This window comes from Populus euphratica, unplaced genomic scaffold (assembly GCF_000495115.2).
Source record: "Populus euphratica unplaced genomic scaffold, PopEup_1.0 scaffold2669.1, whole genome shotgun sequence".
NCBI lineage: Eukaryota > Viridiplantae > Streptophyta > Magnoliopsida > Malpighiales > Salicaceae > Populus > Populus euphratica.
In genome coordinates this window covers 1-14,928 of record NW_011502501.1, presented here as the reverse complement: position 1 = coordinate 14,928, position 14,928 = coordinate 1, and the positions used below count along the sequence as shown (strand labels likewise).

General features: G+C 37.7%; 1 pseudogene; it reads left to right on the top strand.

The window, feature by feature from the left end:
* The first annotated feature begins 302 nt into the window (after positions 1 to 302).
* Positions 303 to 14,433, top strand: LOC105119228 (nipped-B-like protein; annotated as a pseudogene).
* The last annotated feature ends 495 nt before the right edge of the window (positions 14,434 to 14,928 follow it).

Genomic DNA, 14,928 nt, shown 5'->3' with positions numbered 1-14,928 from the left:
AAAATGCAATAACTTGAACATTGCAGGAACCTCCCTTTTAATAATAGAAATAAATTGGTTTTGATCATGATCATTCAACTCTAATGTATGTTTAAAGTTATAATTCTTGTTAAACTCGTTTTCTTGTTTGTTATGAATATGGCAGTCTCAAAAAGTTTGAACCACATTTGAACTGTTGAGATAATATAGAAGATTGGCATGTTATGTGCATATTCTTCTGGTAATTGCTCCACATGCTTAATTATTTTTGTTGGTAGAACATCTCTCATGGTCTTGGTTTGTTAGGAAAAACGGCAGCAACCATGACTTTCATTCAACCATTTGTATGTGCATGCATTCTTGAATGCATATGGATCATATGGTTTTGAGATCTCTTCCTGTATTTTTGTTAATTGTGGTACAGATATTCTATTGACATGCACAGCATCGTCCAGGCATCATAGACGAAATAGTTGCTACTCTGGAAGTTACCATTGTCAAAGCGAGCACTAAGAGCCTATCACCTGCCTGATGAAGAGCAAAGGCGGATTCAGATGATCACTGCTTTGCTGATTCAGTTGGTTCAGAGCAGTGCAAACCTTCCTGATGCTTTCAGGCAAGCATCGAGTGGTAATTCCATCTTAGAAATCTCTTTGGATGCTAGTCATCCAATCAAATCCCATGAAGGAGGTACAGAGACCTGCTGTCTTTTCTGGACCAGAGTTCTCCAGCGTTTCACAACTGTCAAGAATCAGGACGCATCTGAACTGAGAGTGATGATGGAGAATCTTGTTACAGATCTACTAACAACTCTCAATTTACCAGAATACCCTGCTTCATCTCCCCTTCTGGAGGTGAGGTAGTAATGAATCATATTTTCCTTCCTCGTTAAAACATCATGTGTCTTCATGCCAAGGGACTTTTATTTCAGGTTGTGTGTGTGTTACTACTTCAGAATGCTGGGCTGAAATCCAAGGACATTTCTGCCCGTTCCATGGCCATTGATTTTCCGGGTACCATTGCAGCAAGGTTAAAGCAAGATGTGTTTATCTGTAATAGGAACAAATTTTGGAGAATTGAGTAGTGGGGAGGATGTTGATCAAAGTTACCCTAAAGTAGCATGTTGTGTTTGCTTAGATGGGAGAGTAGAGAAAAGATTGTTTATGTGTCCAGGTTGTCGCAGATTGTTTCATGCTGAATGCATGAGAATGAGGGAACAAGAAGCTCCTAATCGAAGCTGGCACTGTATGATTTGCCTCTGCAAGAATCAACTTCTTGTGTTGCGATCATACTGCGATTCACATTGCAAGGATGAGGAGAAAAAGGATAATACTCCATCAAGGAAGAAATTGGATGCTTCAGATACAGTAACAAAAGCTGAAACTGTTCAACAGATGCTTTTGAATTACCTCCAAGATGCTGTATCTGCTGATGATGCACATCTCTTTGTTCGCTGGTTTGTACTCAATAGTGCTCTTTCCTCCATTTAAATGTTTACATTTTTTTATTGGAGAACATGCCTGTGCAGGTTTTATCTGTGTTTGTGGTACGAGGATGACCCAAAATCTCAACAGAAGATCTTGTACCATCTCACTAGACTGAAATCAAATCTTATTGTGCGTGATTCTGGACTGCATTTTCATTGTTGATGAGGCATTCAGTCAAGAAGATTGCTTTAGCACTGGTACAAAATAGTTCTTTTTGTAGAGGGTTCGATAAGATTATTCATATGCTTTTGGTCAGTATAGCATTTCACTCTCTGTTTTTTCCTGCATCTGCAGAACACATCTTGATGCTTATATAGTTCTTGTTTTTAGGCAAGTTTGAGGGAGAATTCTCCTGTAATTAGGGCCAAGGCATTACGAGCAGTAAGTAGAACGATTCATATATTGATCTGCTGAGCCTTTGATGTAAAGTAAACACTTTGTGATTGTGTTGATGTAATCAAGTGGCCTTTTTTTTTTATTTGGTGAGGGATCAGGTTAGTATTATTGTAGAAGCTGATCCTGAAGTATTACGTGACAAACGTGTACGGTTGGCTGTTGAAGGAAGATTTTGTGATTCTGCAATATCCGTGAGAGAAGCAGCATTGTAACTTGTTGGTAGGCATATCGCTTCACACCCTGATGTTGGTCTTCAAGTATGCCAAATTGAACTATGGTAATTCTTGCTTCTTCTTTTCTTTTTTTATTACATCTGCTTCTTCCCTCTCCCTATCCAAAATTTTGGTGGTGTTGCAGTATTTTGAGAAGGTTGCTGATGTTAGGAGATCCAAACATTCAAACACATACAAATTTACGTGGTTCAGCAACTTGCCTACTCCACGAAGCTACTGGTTTGTATTAATCAAGTTCAAAAGCAATACAAACAACAAAACAAGGAGGAGGAGAAAACTTCTCTACTCAACTCAACTCTCACCCTTAGCTCTCTCTCTGTGTTTCTCTTTATTTTGTGGTCTATCTCAGCTATCAATGCACCTTCTATTTATAGCTGAGGAGGGAGATAATTGTTCAACAATGGTGGGCAAGTTAGGCACCCACCATTTGACTATAACCATGTCAACCATGGCTGCCACCAACCATAGCTGCCACCGGCCATTTGTGTCCACACACATAACAATCTCCCACTTGGACACAAATGGTGTTAGGTCTGTCTTTTAATCTTTAAGACCAACTGAAGCTTTACACAGCTTCAGTTTATCGAGAGTAACTCTTTTGGTTAACAAGTCGGCTGGATTCTTGCTTCCACAGATCTTTTCAAGTAACAGTTGTTCATCGTCGAGCAATTGCCGGATGAAGTGATATTTGATCTGTATGTGCTTTGTTCTGGAGTGAAATGCTGGATTCTTGGCAAGGAAGATTGCACTCTGACTATCACTATACAAAGTACCTTTTCCATGCATCTTGCCCAATTCTTGCAGGAAACTTTGTAGCCATACTATCTCTTTTGCAGATTCTAAAACTGCAACATATTCAGCTTCTATCGTTGAAAGAGCAACTATCTTTTGCAAGGTAGAACTCCAAGAAACAGTAGTGCCTCCTAGAGTGTATATATAACATGTAGTACTCTTTCTGCTATCAACATCTCCTGCTAGATCAGCATCTACAAAGCCTTCAAGTTTCAAACCGCCAGCTGTGAAAATAAGACATGTCTCCGATGAGCCTTTTAAGTACCTCATGATCCATTTCACTGCCTCCCAATGCTGCTTTCCAGGATTGCTCATATATCGGCTTACAACTCCCACTGCATGGGCAATATCTGGTCTAGTACAGACCATGGCATACATCAAAGAGCCGATAGCTGAGGTGTATGGAATCTGGTCCATGTATCCACGTTCTACCTCAGTTTTTGGTGACTGGTCTCTACTGAGCTTGAAATGATTCCCTAGAGGTGTACATACTGGCTTAGAATTATCCATACTAAACCTGCTGAGAACCTTCTTGACATACTCTGCCTTTGAAAGCTTTAGTATACCTTTGTCTTTGTCTCTAATGATTCTCATGCCAAGTATTTGTTTAGCAGCTCCCAGATCCTTCATTTCAAACTGTTTTGACAACTGTTCCTTTAGCTTGTTAATCTCTTCCATGTTGGATCCTGAAATTAACATATCATCCACATATAGCAGTAGAATGATATAGGAGTTGTCAAAATGTTTGACATAGCAACAATGATCAGCCTGACATTTTGTGTATCCCGTACTACACATGAAGTTATCAAACTTCTTGTACGACTGTCTTGGAGCTTGCTTCAAACCATATAGGCTCTTCTTTAGTTTGCAAACTTGACTCTCCTTTCCTGGTATTGCAAACCCCTCTGGTTGTTGCATGTAAATGTCTTCCTCCAATTCACCATGAAGAAATGCTGTTTTTACATCTAATTGTTCAAGATGTAAATTTTCTGCAGCTACTATCCCCAGAACAACTCTGATTGTTGTAAGCTTCACAACTGGAGAGAATATCTCAGAATAGTCAATCCCTTTCTTTTGCTGAAACCCTTTTACAACAAGTCTTGCTTTGAACCATTTGCTTCCATCATGCTCAGTCTTTACTTTGTAAACCCACTTGTTTTGCAAGGGCTTCTTTCCTTCAGGCAGTTTGGTTAACTCCCAAGTCTTGTTCTTCAACAATGACTCCATCTCGTCCTTCATGGCTAACTCCCACTTGCTTGAGTTTCCATCTTGTAAGGATTCTTCATAAGTTAATGATTCACCACCATCTGTCAGCAAGATATAATTTAGTAAAAGTGTGAACCGTTGTGGAGGCTTTATAGTCCTTGAAGATCTGGGAATCTTGATTGACCTATCAGCTAATTGAAGGGTGATTCGAGTAGGCTTGATTTCTCCTAAACCTAATTGTTCGTAAACAGTGTAGGGTATTAAATTCACACTCGCTCCTAAATCCAACAAAGCTTGATCTATCTTATGACTTCCAATAATGCATGAAATGGTAGGACAACCAGGATCTTTGTATTTGGGAGGGGTCTTAAACTGGATGATGGCACTAGCATGTTCAATCAGAAAAGCTCTTTCTTTCACATTCAATCTCCTTTTGATTGTGCATAAATCCTTAAGAAACTTTGTATAAGATGGAACTTGTTTAATTGCATCAAGGAGTGGAATATTGACTTTCACTTGTTTAAACAATTCATAGATTTCTGAGTTCATAAGATCTTGTTTAGGTTTCCCTAACCTTTGTGGAAATTGTGCTCTAGGAACAAATTCTAAATCACTCATTTTGACTCCAATTTTTCTTGAATCATCTCTTTTCTCACTCATCTCTTTCTCATTTATCTCACCTTCTTTGTCACTCAAACTCTCATTTGTCACTTGTGTTTTGATTCCCTCTTCACTTTCCCTAGATTTCTCCTCTACAATACCTTTAGGAATCCTAAAACGTATACCTTTGTCAACAATCTTTCCACTTCTAAGGGTAGTGATGGCTTGGACTTCTTCATGGTTTGAAGGTTCACTAGGTGATGATTCACTCATGTGTACCTGACCTCTAGGATTGGGCATTGGTTGAGCTGGGATTTTTCCCTTCTCTTGAATGCTTAGTGATTGAGTCAACTTAGTTAGTTGACTTCGAATGTCATCTAAGGTCCTATTGGTCTGGTCTTGGAATTTATAAACTTGGTTGTTGATTCCTCCTTGCGTTTGCATGAATTGTTGAAGAGTATCCTCTAAGGATGTCTTATGAGGTGGTTGGTATGTGTTATGTGTGGGAGCATGAAATGGTTGGGGTGGAGGTTGAAATGTTTGAGGTACTGAAGAGCCCTCATTTCTCCATCCAAAATTTGGGTGGTTCCTCCATCCAGGATTATAGGTTTCAGAGTAGGGATTGCCTACTTGGTTTGGAAATGGCTTTCTAACATTACTTGAATCAGAAGTTTGGCCATATAGCACTTCCTTGAAGGCTGGAATGGTAGGACACTCAGTTGTCCTATGCCCTTTGCTCTCACAAACAACACAACTTTCCTCTTATTGTTCACTTATGACATGCACTTTTTTAATCTCAAGAGACTCTACTTTCCTAGCCAATGAGGCTAATCTAGCATTGAGGTCATCAGTCTCTTTCAATTGAAACTTCCCACTTGAATGAGAAATGGTGTTTCTAGACTCGACATGAACTGGGAGAGAAGTCTCCCATTGCTTTGTGTTTTCAGCCAATTGATTAAAAAAATCAAAGGCCTCACTTGGTTCTTTATCATAAAACTCACCATTACACATGGTTGACACTAGCTTTTTAAAATCTGCGGTAAGAGAGTCATAAAAGAAACTCACTAACCTCCACATCTCAAAACCATGATGAGGGCATGCATTTAACAAGTCTTTGAACTTTTCCCGAGCTTGGTGAAATGACTCATTTGGACTACAAGAAAAATTCATCATTTGACGTTGTAAAGTTGTTGTCCTATGAGTGGGGAAGTATTTTTTCAAAAATTCAGCTTGCATTTCTCTCCATGTACCAATAGACCTAGGACGCAAGGAGTTTAGCCAAAGCTTGGCTTTATCCTTTAGAGAGAATGGGAACAATTTAAGCCGAATGGTTTCCTTTGTGCATGTTCTATCAATAAAAGTATTACATACCTCTTCAAAGTCTTTAATGTGTATGTATGGATTTTCAGAATCCATACCATGAAATGTGGGAAGAAGTTGAATCATGCCCGGTTTCAAATTGAAAGCTTGCTGGTTAAGAGGTAAGATAATACACGAAGGTGTACTTTGTCTAGCCGGGTGAAGATACTCTCTAAGAGTTCGAAAATTAGGTTGATCATTGAATTGTGGAGGTTCATTACCTTGAACACTCCCTTCACCCTCTACATCTTCAACATTAGCCATGATAAAATAATAATAATAAAAATAATAATAATATAACAATTATATGAAAATGAAAGGAAAGGAAAGAAAAAAAAATGCAAATAAAAGTAATAGCTCAAAAATAAAAATACAACAAATTAAGAAATTCACTCTCCAACTAATAAGCACTATTAACAACAATAAACATTAAAAGATAATTATAAGAAGCTTGAATAAAAAGGCGGTGATACCGGCCAAGCACTTTAGACAATAAATATAAGAAAAATAACAACAATAAATATTAAAAAATAATTATAACAAGCATGAATAAACAAAAGGTGGTAATACCGGCCAAGCACTTCAAACAATAAATATAAGAAAAATAATCATAACAAAATAACAAAATAAAAAGGAAATAAACAAGAGGCGGTAATACCGACCAAGCACTTTAGACAATAAATATAAGAAAAATAACAACAATAAACATTAAAAGATAATTATAACAAGCATGAATAAAAAAATAAAGGCGGTGATACCGGCCAAACACTTTAGACAATAAATAAAAACAAAACAACAAAATAAAATAAAATGAAATAAACAAGAAAAATATTAGAAACTAATAAGAATAGACAATAAAATAAAAATGGTTGAACCAACCAAAATCCAACAATTAATAGTCCAGTCCACAGTCCAATATCCGAAATGTTAAGGTCAATTTTTTTTTTGAGGCGGTAAAACCAGCCAATTTAATTTTTTTTATATGATTTTTTTTAGTTTTCCAATAATCAAATCTAAATTTGTTACCTTTGCTTGCTAGCTCCCCGGCAACGGCGCCAAAATTTCTTGACCGCTTTTTATGATCGGCTTGTTTTAACTCGCAAGTGCACGAGTGTGCGATGTAACAATTAACTCGGTAAGATCGAGGTCATATCCACAGAGAGCTAGATCTGGAAATTAAGCTAAGTAACAAAAAAAACTCAAGAGAAATTAAATTACCAATAACTTGGTTGGAAATAATTGATGGATTTGTTTTTAAAGATAAAAAAAAAAATGTAAATAGATTTTAAATTACAAGAAAAAGTAAGTCTTGGTCCAAATCAATTTTAATGGTGATGTATTGGTGATTTCTTCAACATATATAAGATAACTCAACCTAATATCAACGATGGTGATATTAGATTGGAAGATATTACAATGAAGATTAGAAAGATGAAGATTGATTATTGCTTAAGAATGAACAAGTACTTTCATATTAAGTAAGACATTGAATCAAGCAATCTCTATACCAAAACTAAAGTTTGTGTATAAAAATTCAAGATTATAACATTACCTAAATGATTTCTAAAATTTCTTTACAATAATAAATCATTCATGAAGAAAATAAGAAGATAAACATTAAGATACATTCATATCCTAAAGAACTCACCTCAATCACCATTATCCTTGATTTGGATCCAAGAAAGAGTTTAGCCAACCATGATTATATATAAGAACACTTCAATAAACATGAAAGAACTTGAATCCAACTGAAATAATAAATTTTACAAACTAAAGAACCGAAATCTATAAAGAAGAACACAATACAATTTCAGAAAAAATTCGGACACAAATCTGACTCTAACGTTGGATAGCAATTAGACCCTCTTAGAAGCTTTTTTTGGAGAAGTCTATTAGAGACATATTTATAGGCAATTCTGTCACCTTTCCATATCATTAAAGAACATCTCATTTGGACACCTGAGTCAAAAGTTATGGGCAAAACACCGAAAGGTGTTCTAAAAAATCAAATCAAGACAGCTTTACAACTACTTTGGTGCACGTTTTTCTTCCTCATTTATGAGGTGTCTCCTTCTTCTTTTTGACCCAAAATAATGTTAAAATATCCCCTCCAGCTTTCCATCCATGTGCTTGCCTTCTTGGATCAATGAATTACCCAAAATAAATCAATTGTTATTTGTTGTGTGGACATGTAAGATCATGGATTGTGTTTGGGTTGATTTGAAGGTTGATTTGGGGTTGATTTAGGGTTGATTTGGGGCTGAATTTGGACTGAATTTGAGCATCAAATAAGTATACAAATGTACTTATTATTTGGGATAAGATTGAGATTAAAACCTTGAGTGTTTAATGGTTGAATTTTGCACACAACATAAGGCAAGTTTGGGCTTGAAATAAATCATATGATATTCTTTTCTAGAATTGGAATAGAATTGATTTTTGGGACAAATTTGGAGCACTTATTTGAACCAAGATTTGCTTCAATCTTCAACTAAATGTCTCTTCAATTCTTTGTTCTGAATTCCGACGTTGAATTTTCTGAATTAATTCATTTAAGCTCCAAAAACCTATCGAAACATTAAAACAAACTTCATTACTAAAAAACACATCAATTATTATAAAAACAACCAAATAAAAACAATAAATACATATGTAAAATAAGAGACTTAATGACACTTTTGATGCACAATCAGTAACATCAAGAAGCCCTTCTAATTGTATGAATTCAGATTTTTGTGGACTCTTATCTGAATCAGTTATCTCTAGTTCTGTACTTGATTTGTCTTTGTACAAAACTTTCTCGTTGAAGATTATGTTCCTGCTTCTGATAATCTTCCTGTTCTGTTCATCCCAAAACCGAAATCCAAATTCTTCATCTCCATAGCCAATAAAGAAACATTTCTTTGATTTGGCATCCAGCTTGTTACGAGCATTAGAGTCTACATGCACATAGGAAACACACCCAAAGACCTTTAGGTGAGAAAGCTGTACTTCTTTTCCTCTCCAAACTTTCTCGGGCAGTCTGAACTCCAAAGGAACTGATGGTCCATGGTTGATCAAGTAAACTGCAGTATGAACTGCATCAGCCCAGAATGTTTGAGGTAACCTAGAATGCAACCTCATGCTTCTAGCTCGTTCATTGATGGTCCTGTTCATCCGTTCAGTAATGTCATTCTGTTGTGGTGTGCCTGGAACTGTCTTTTCCATTCTGATACCGTTGACAGCGCAATACTCCTTGAAACCTCCATCATTGTATTCTCCTCCATTATCAGATCGTAAGCATTTCAACTTCAAACCTGATTCAGTCTCAACCATAGCCTTCCATTTCTTGAATGTGTCAAACACATCAGATTTATTTTTCAGAAAGTAGACCCATACCTTCCTGCTAGATTTATTTTTCAGAAAGTAGACCCATACCTTTCTGCTAAAGTCATCAATAAAAGTGACATAGTACCGAGAACCGCCAAGAGATGCTACTAGAGCTGGTCCCCATAAATCTGTGTGCACCAGTTCTAGCTTTCTTAGTCTTAAGGTCCTGGCAACCTTTAAGAAACTGAGCTTCTTCTGTTTTCCGAGAACACAGCTTTCACAAATGTCTAGATCAACATTTTGTAACTCTGGCAGCTTTCCCTTTGACTGAAGTATCTTTATCCCCTTTTGACTCATATGGCCGAGTCTACAATGCCATAGTTGCGCCTGATTTTCTACTTCAGTAGAGGCAATTATATCTGTTGATCTTGTGGTCATATACAGGGTGCCAGTTTTCTTTCCACGAGCCAAAACCATTGCTCCTTTTGATACCTTCCACATTCCTCCAGAGAAAAGGATTGAATGGCCACTATCATCAAGTTGTCCGACTGAGATCAACTTCTTCTTTAGTTCAGGAACATGCCTTACATTTTGCAAGTTCCATATAGATCCATTCATTGTCTTGATTTGCACATCTCTTATACCCACAATATCCAATGGTTGTCTATCGGCCAGATAGACTACCCCATAATTTCCAGCAGTATAGTTTTGCATCATTTCTTGGTGTGGAGTACAGTGAAATGAAGCTCCAGAATCAAGAACCCAATCATCAATAGGACTATGTACAGCAAGAATCAAAGCATCTTGTACCTCGTTTGTAGTGGCATTTGCAGAATCAGCTTCAGGTTTCTTTGGTTTTGTGCAACTCCTCATGAAATGACCAGGTTTGCCACAATTCCAACATTCAACCTGCTTCCTGGGTCCAAACTTGCTTTTACTTCTGTACCTGAATTTTGATCTGCCTCTGGATAAGCCTATGTCTTGTCTCCTTCCTCGAGTGTTGATGTTGAAAGCTGAACCTGAACTTGAGCTTTCACCCGAGTCTTTCCTTCCCAACTGTTGTTCTCATACCTTCCCAACTGTTGTTCTCATACCTTCCCAACTGCTTGGAAGTGAAGCTAGCAAAATAAGTGCTCGAATCTCATCATCAAACTCAATTTCAACAGATGACAATTGATTTGTGATGGTGTTGAAATTATTAAAATGCTGTGTAACAGAGGTGCTTTCTGTCATCTTCAGGTTGAACAGCTTCTTCATCAAGTGCACTTTGTTATTTGCTGACGGCTTCTCATACATCCCAAACAAGGCTTCCATCAATCTTGTTGTGGATCTCTCTTTTGTAACATTATGAGCAACTCTTCTTGACAATGATAGCCAGATAATGCCCAAGACTTGTCTATCAAGTATTTGCCAATCTTCTTCTGACATGTTTTCTGGCTTGCTCCCCAACAGAGGAAGATGAAGTTTCTTCCCATATAGATAATCTTCAATTTGCATTTTCCAATATCCAAAATCAGTTCCATCAAATTTTTCAATTCTTGCAGCCTTTATTTCATCAGCCATTTTTTCTCTTTCTCGGATTTGAATCTCAAAAATCTGACCTTACAGATGTGTCCAGAATGGCCAAAAATGCTGGAAACGACACTGAGATCACCCAAATCGGACTTCAGATGGCTCCGATTTAAACAATCAAACTTTAGGATAACTGGACGCTGCAGATGAAGCCACGTGGCAGGAGGAATAGTCGCTGCGCCACACCAGATCAAAACCCAGTTATGCTGACGTGGTTTTAGATGACGTGGCAGACACGTAGGCAAATTGGGGTCCACCCAAGCTGACGTGGCAGATCCACGAAGGTTTTCGACTGCCGTGGCATTGATGACGTGTGTGATGACGTGGTGGATGACGTGACTAGTTGACCGGTCAGACTGCTGATGTGGCAGGTTGCGTGACTGCTGACTGTGCCGAACGGCTGACGTGGCTGATGACGTGGTGGTGTCGAGTTGTAGGAAACGACGAGGAAGACGCGTGAGGAACGTCTGTGCGCGTGGACAGTACTAGTGGTGGCGCGGGCGGGCATACAGGACGTCGGATTTTCACCGGGTTTTCACCGGTGGATTCCTCTCGTCGTCATTTTCACAGTGGTATGTTCAAAAACACGTTTTGAGAACTTTGATTTTTGAGTTTGGATCAAACACCCTCTTTTTCAAGAACTTTCAAGAACAAGCTCTGATACCAGTTGTTAGGAGATCCAAATATTCAAACACACACAAATTTATGTGGTTCAGCAACTTGCCTACTCCACGGAGCTACTGGTTTGTATTAATCAAGCTTAAAAGCAATACAAACAACAAAACAAGGAGGAGGAGAAAACTTCTCTACTCAACTCAACTCTCACCCTTAGCTCTCTCTCTGTGTTTCTCTTTATTTTGTGGTCTATCTCAGCTATCAATGCACCTTCTATTTATAGCTGAGGAGGGAGATAATTGTTCAACAATGGTGGGCAAGTTAGGCACCCACCATTTGACTATAACCATGTCAACCATGGCTGCCACCGGCCATTTGTGTCCACACACATAACAGCTGAAAGGATAAAAAAGACACTGGAGTGAGTGTAAGAAAACGAGCTATCAAAATCATCAGAGAGATGTGCATTTCAAATCCTAACTTCACTGAATTTACAATTGCTTGTATTGAGATCATACCCCGTGTCAGTGATGATGAATCCAGTATTCAGGTAGTTTAAACGGAGTGAGTTCACAATTCATTTCAGGCTCTTATGCTACTGATAATAATTGTCCACCAGTTTATCTTTTCCATTTTGCCATTTGTGATTATGTCATGTACAATTTGGTTAGACCATATTATTTGTTCTTTTGAAGTGTAACTGGCTTTATTGACTCACAATTTCCCTTCCACCTATACTCCCCCGAATAAAAACTCTTGAATATTGTGCTGTTCGTTTCTTTTTAAGGAATCTGGTTCTGAGCAAATTACAGTAGTCTGAATATTTTCTACTTTCTTTTATAGAACGCATTTAGATTAAAATGCTTGTTTCCCCTATGTTATTTCCCTGATACATGCTTTTCTTTTGTACAGGATCATGTCTGCGGAACATTTTATGAGTTTTGGTTTGAGGAACCTTCTGGATCGCGAACACAATTTTTTGGAGATGGCGGTTCTGTGCCTTTGGAGGTGGCTAAGAAGACTGAGTAAATTGTTGAGATGTTAAGAAGGATGCCAAGTGATCAGCTTCTTGTCAAAGTCATCAAGCGCAATCTAGCACTTGACTTTTTCCCTCAATCAGCTAAAGCTGTTGGGATCAATCATGCGGCACTTGCATTTGTGCCCAAGCGCTGCGAGCTGATGCGCAAGTGCTATTGGAAAGAATGCTGCAGGTATTTCTATATTTTTTTTGGATGCATGTGATTGCTTGTTTAGTTGCAAAGGACATGCTAAGTTATTTGTGTTTGGCAGGTAGAAGAAATGAATAGCAACGAAGTGGAGCTCTGCACGCTTCCTTATGTGCTTGCATTTCGTGTTGTTAATCCGACACTTTGTGCACCTGCTTCTGATCCCTCTCAGCTTGTTGTCACTCTGCAGCCATATCTCAAGAGTCAGGTTATCTGAAGTTTCTTTCTGATGATAGTCTGTCAATCTATTGGCATAATTTTGGTAGTTGCGGTTATTATATCCACGCATATGGTATTAGATTTGGTTGCTTGTAGTCTGAAGAACTGTCAGTTATTAACCTTCCCTAGCATCTTTTCTATTCTATTTGGGGAGTGATTTGAACTCTACTGGCTTTATTTTGTGGCAAATGGTTGATCTTTTATGGTCAATTTGAACATTGAATTCATGATGCATGCATGTACGGCTTAAAATCCTCCGATGACTCCCCCAAAATTGAATTACAGGTGGGTTCTTTGTTTCAAATATTTTAGCATCATTAATCATATATAACTCAATCTACATTTTCTCGCTCCTATAAAAATGTTTTGAACATTTTTGTGTTATTTTAGAGATGGTTTGAAGAGAAATTGTTGGCTTATGTGTACAACTGTTGCTGAATCGCCATTCTTTGGGGGCAATAATCAAAATCCTAGCTTTGCAGTTGCCAATGTTCTAAGTTTGACTTTTGAGAGCAAGCTATATCAGGCAAAAAATGTTTTGGCTTCTGATCTCTCTAGATTTTCTACCTCAGAACATTGCTTAGTGGCTATAGCCTTTTTATGCGGAATTGATATTTAGTAGGTCTAAGATTATGTGCCTGTTCATAGCTTTTTTCCTTTAACCTGTAGCTGTTCATCTATGAGTCGAGTGGAATGTGCTTAGCATCTCTCGCTTTGGAAACTGCATGAACACCCTTCTTCCATGTAACTTTGCATTGTTTTGATGCAATGGCTTTCTTTGTTTTTTCCCCTTATAGTACACATGCTTTTCATGAATTTTTCTTTTGAATTCAGCTTACAGAGGCAAAAATCTTCATGCTTCTCTGTACATACATCTTCTGTTCAGATTTCCACAAATACTGAAATCTTAGAGGAAGGTGTATGGGTGCAGTGGTTGCATCAGAGATTTGTCCAGTATACTGATGGACGACACTGTAGTCTAAATAGCTTATGCTTGTGTGCAGGTTGATAACCGAGCTATTGCACAATTGCTGGAGAGTATAATCTTTATAATTGATAGCTGCTGCTGCAATGACTGGTTTGTCAATAAGATTTTGTCATGTGCTACTGTGCAATCTATTAATGTGTTGTGCTGTTAAATAAAATTCTGTGTTTTATCTTTAACCCTTCTTTTTATTTTTGTTTTGTTACTCCTTGTGGGCTATACTCAACCAATTCTGTAATGTTTTATAAAACCAAAAAAATTCCTTGGTCTTTGAGTAGAGGATTAAACTAATTTTTCTCTGATTTTAAATTTCTACTCGGGCTCATGTCTTTCATCATCACAGGTGTCTTTGTTCTTTGAGAAGGTAGCAGAAAAGGGTGCAAGTGTAGCTGAGTATCTTCCTTGTATAAACAGCAATGGGAGAATAACAGCAGAAATGTGGATGAATCCAAAAGGTTTACAGCTTTGCCTATCTGATTGGATTTGAGTTCTATAATATAATGCTGATACTGATATTTTTTTTGTGTGCTGGTGGATTTTAATCATCTAGCAATGCTATATCTAAAATGTCTTGCATTATTGCGTTCAAATCCTTTTGTAAGGCTACATATGGTATTGGCAGTATAATGCTGCACACGAATTTGGCATTTGTCTGGTGGCTTCGGGTCGTGGCCTTGTACTTGAAGAAGCTCTATAGTTATTACAAGCTGTTGATCAAATTATTTTTTCTTGTTAATATATATATATATTCAACATGTTCTTGTATATAAAAAAATTTCAAGTAGAATTTTAAAAATTCATGCATGCTAGTGTTGTCAAGAAGCGCTGAGACGCTTTAGATGAGGTGCCCTAGCACCCTTATTAGCCTCATATGTTGGATTTCAATGAGACACAGCCTAGGCGAGCGTCTTGTGAGTGGGTGCTAGAAGCTAAGGCTAGTGCCTGCTTGA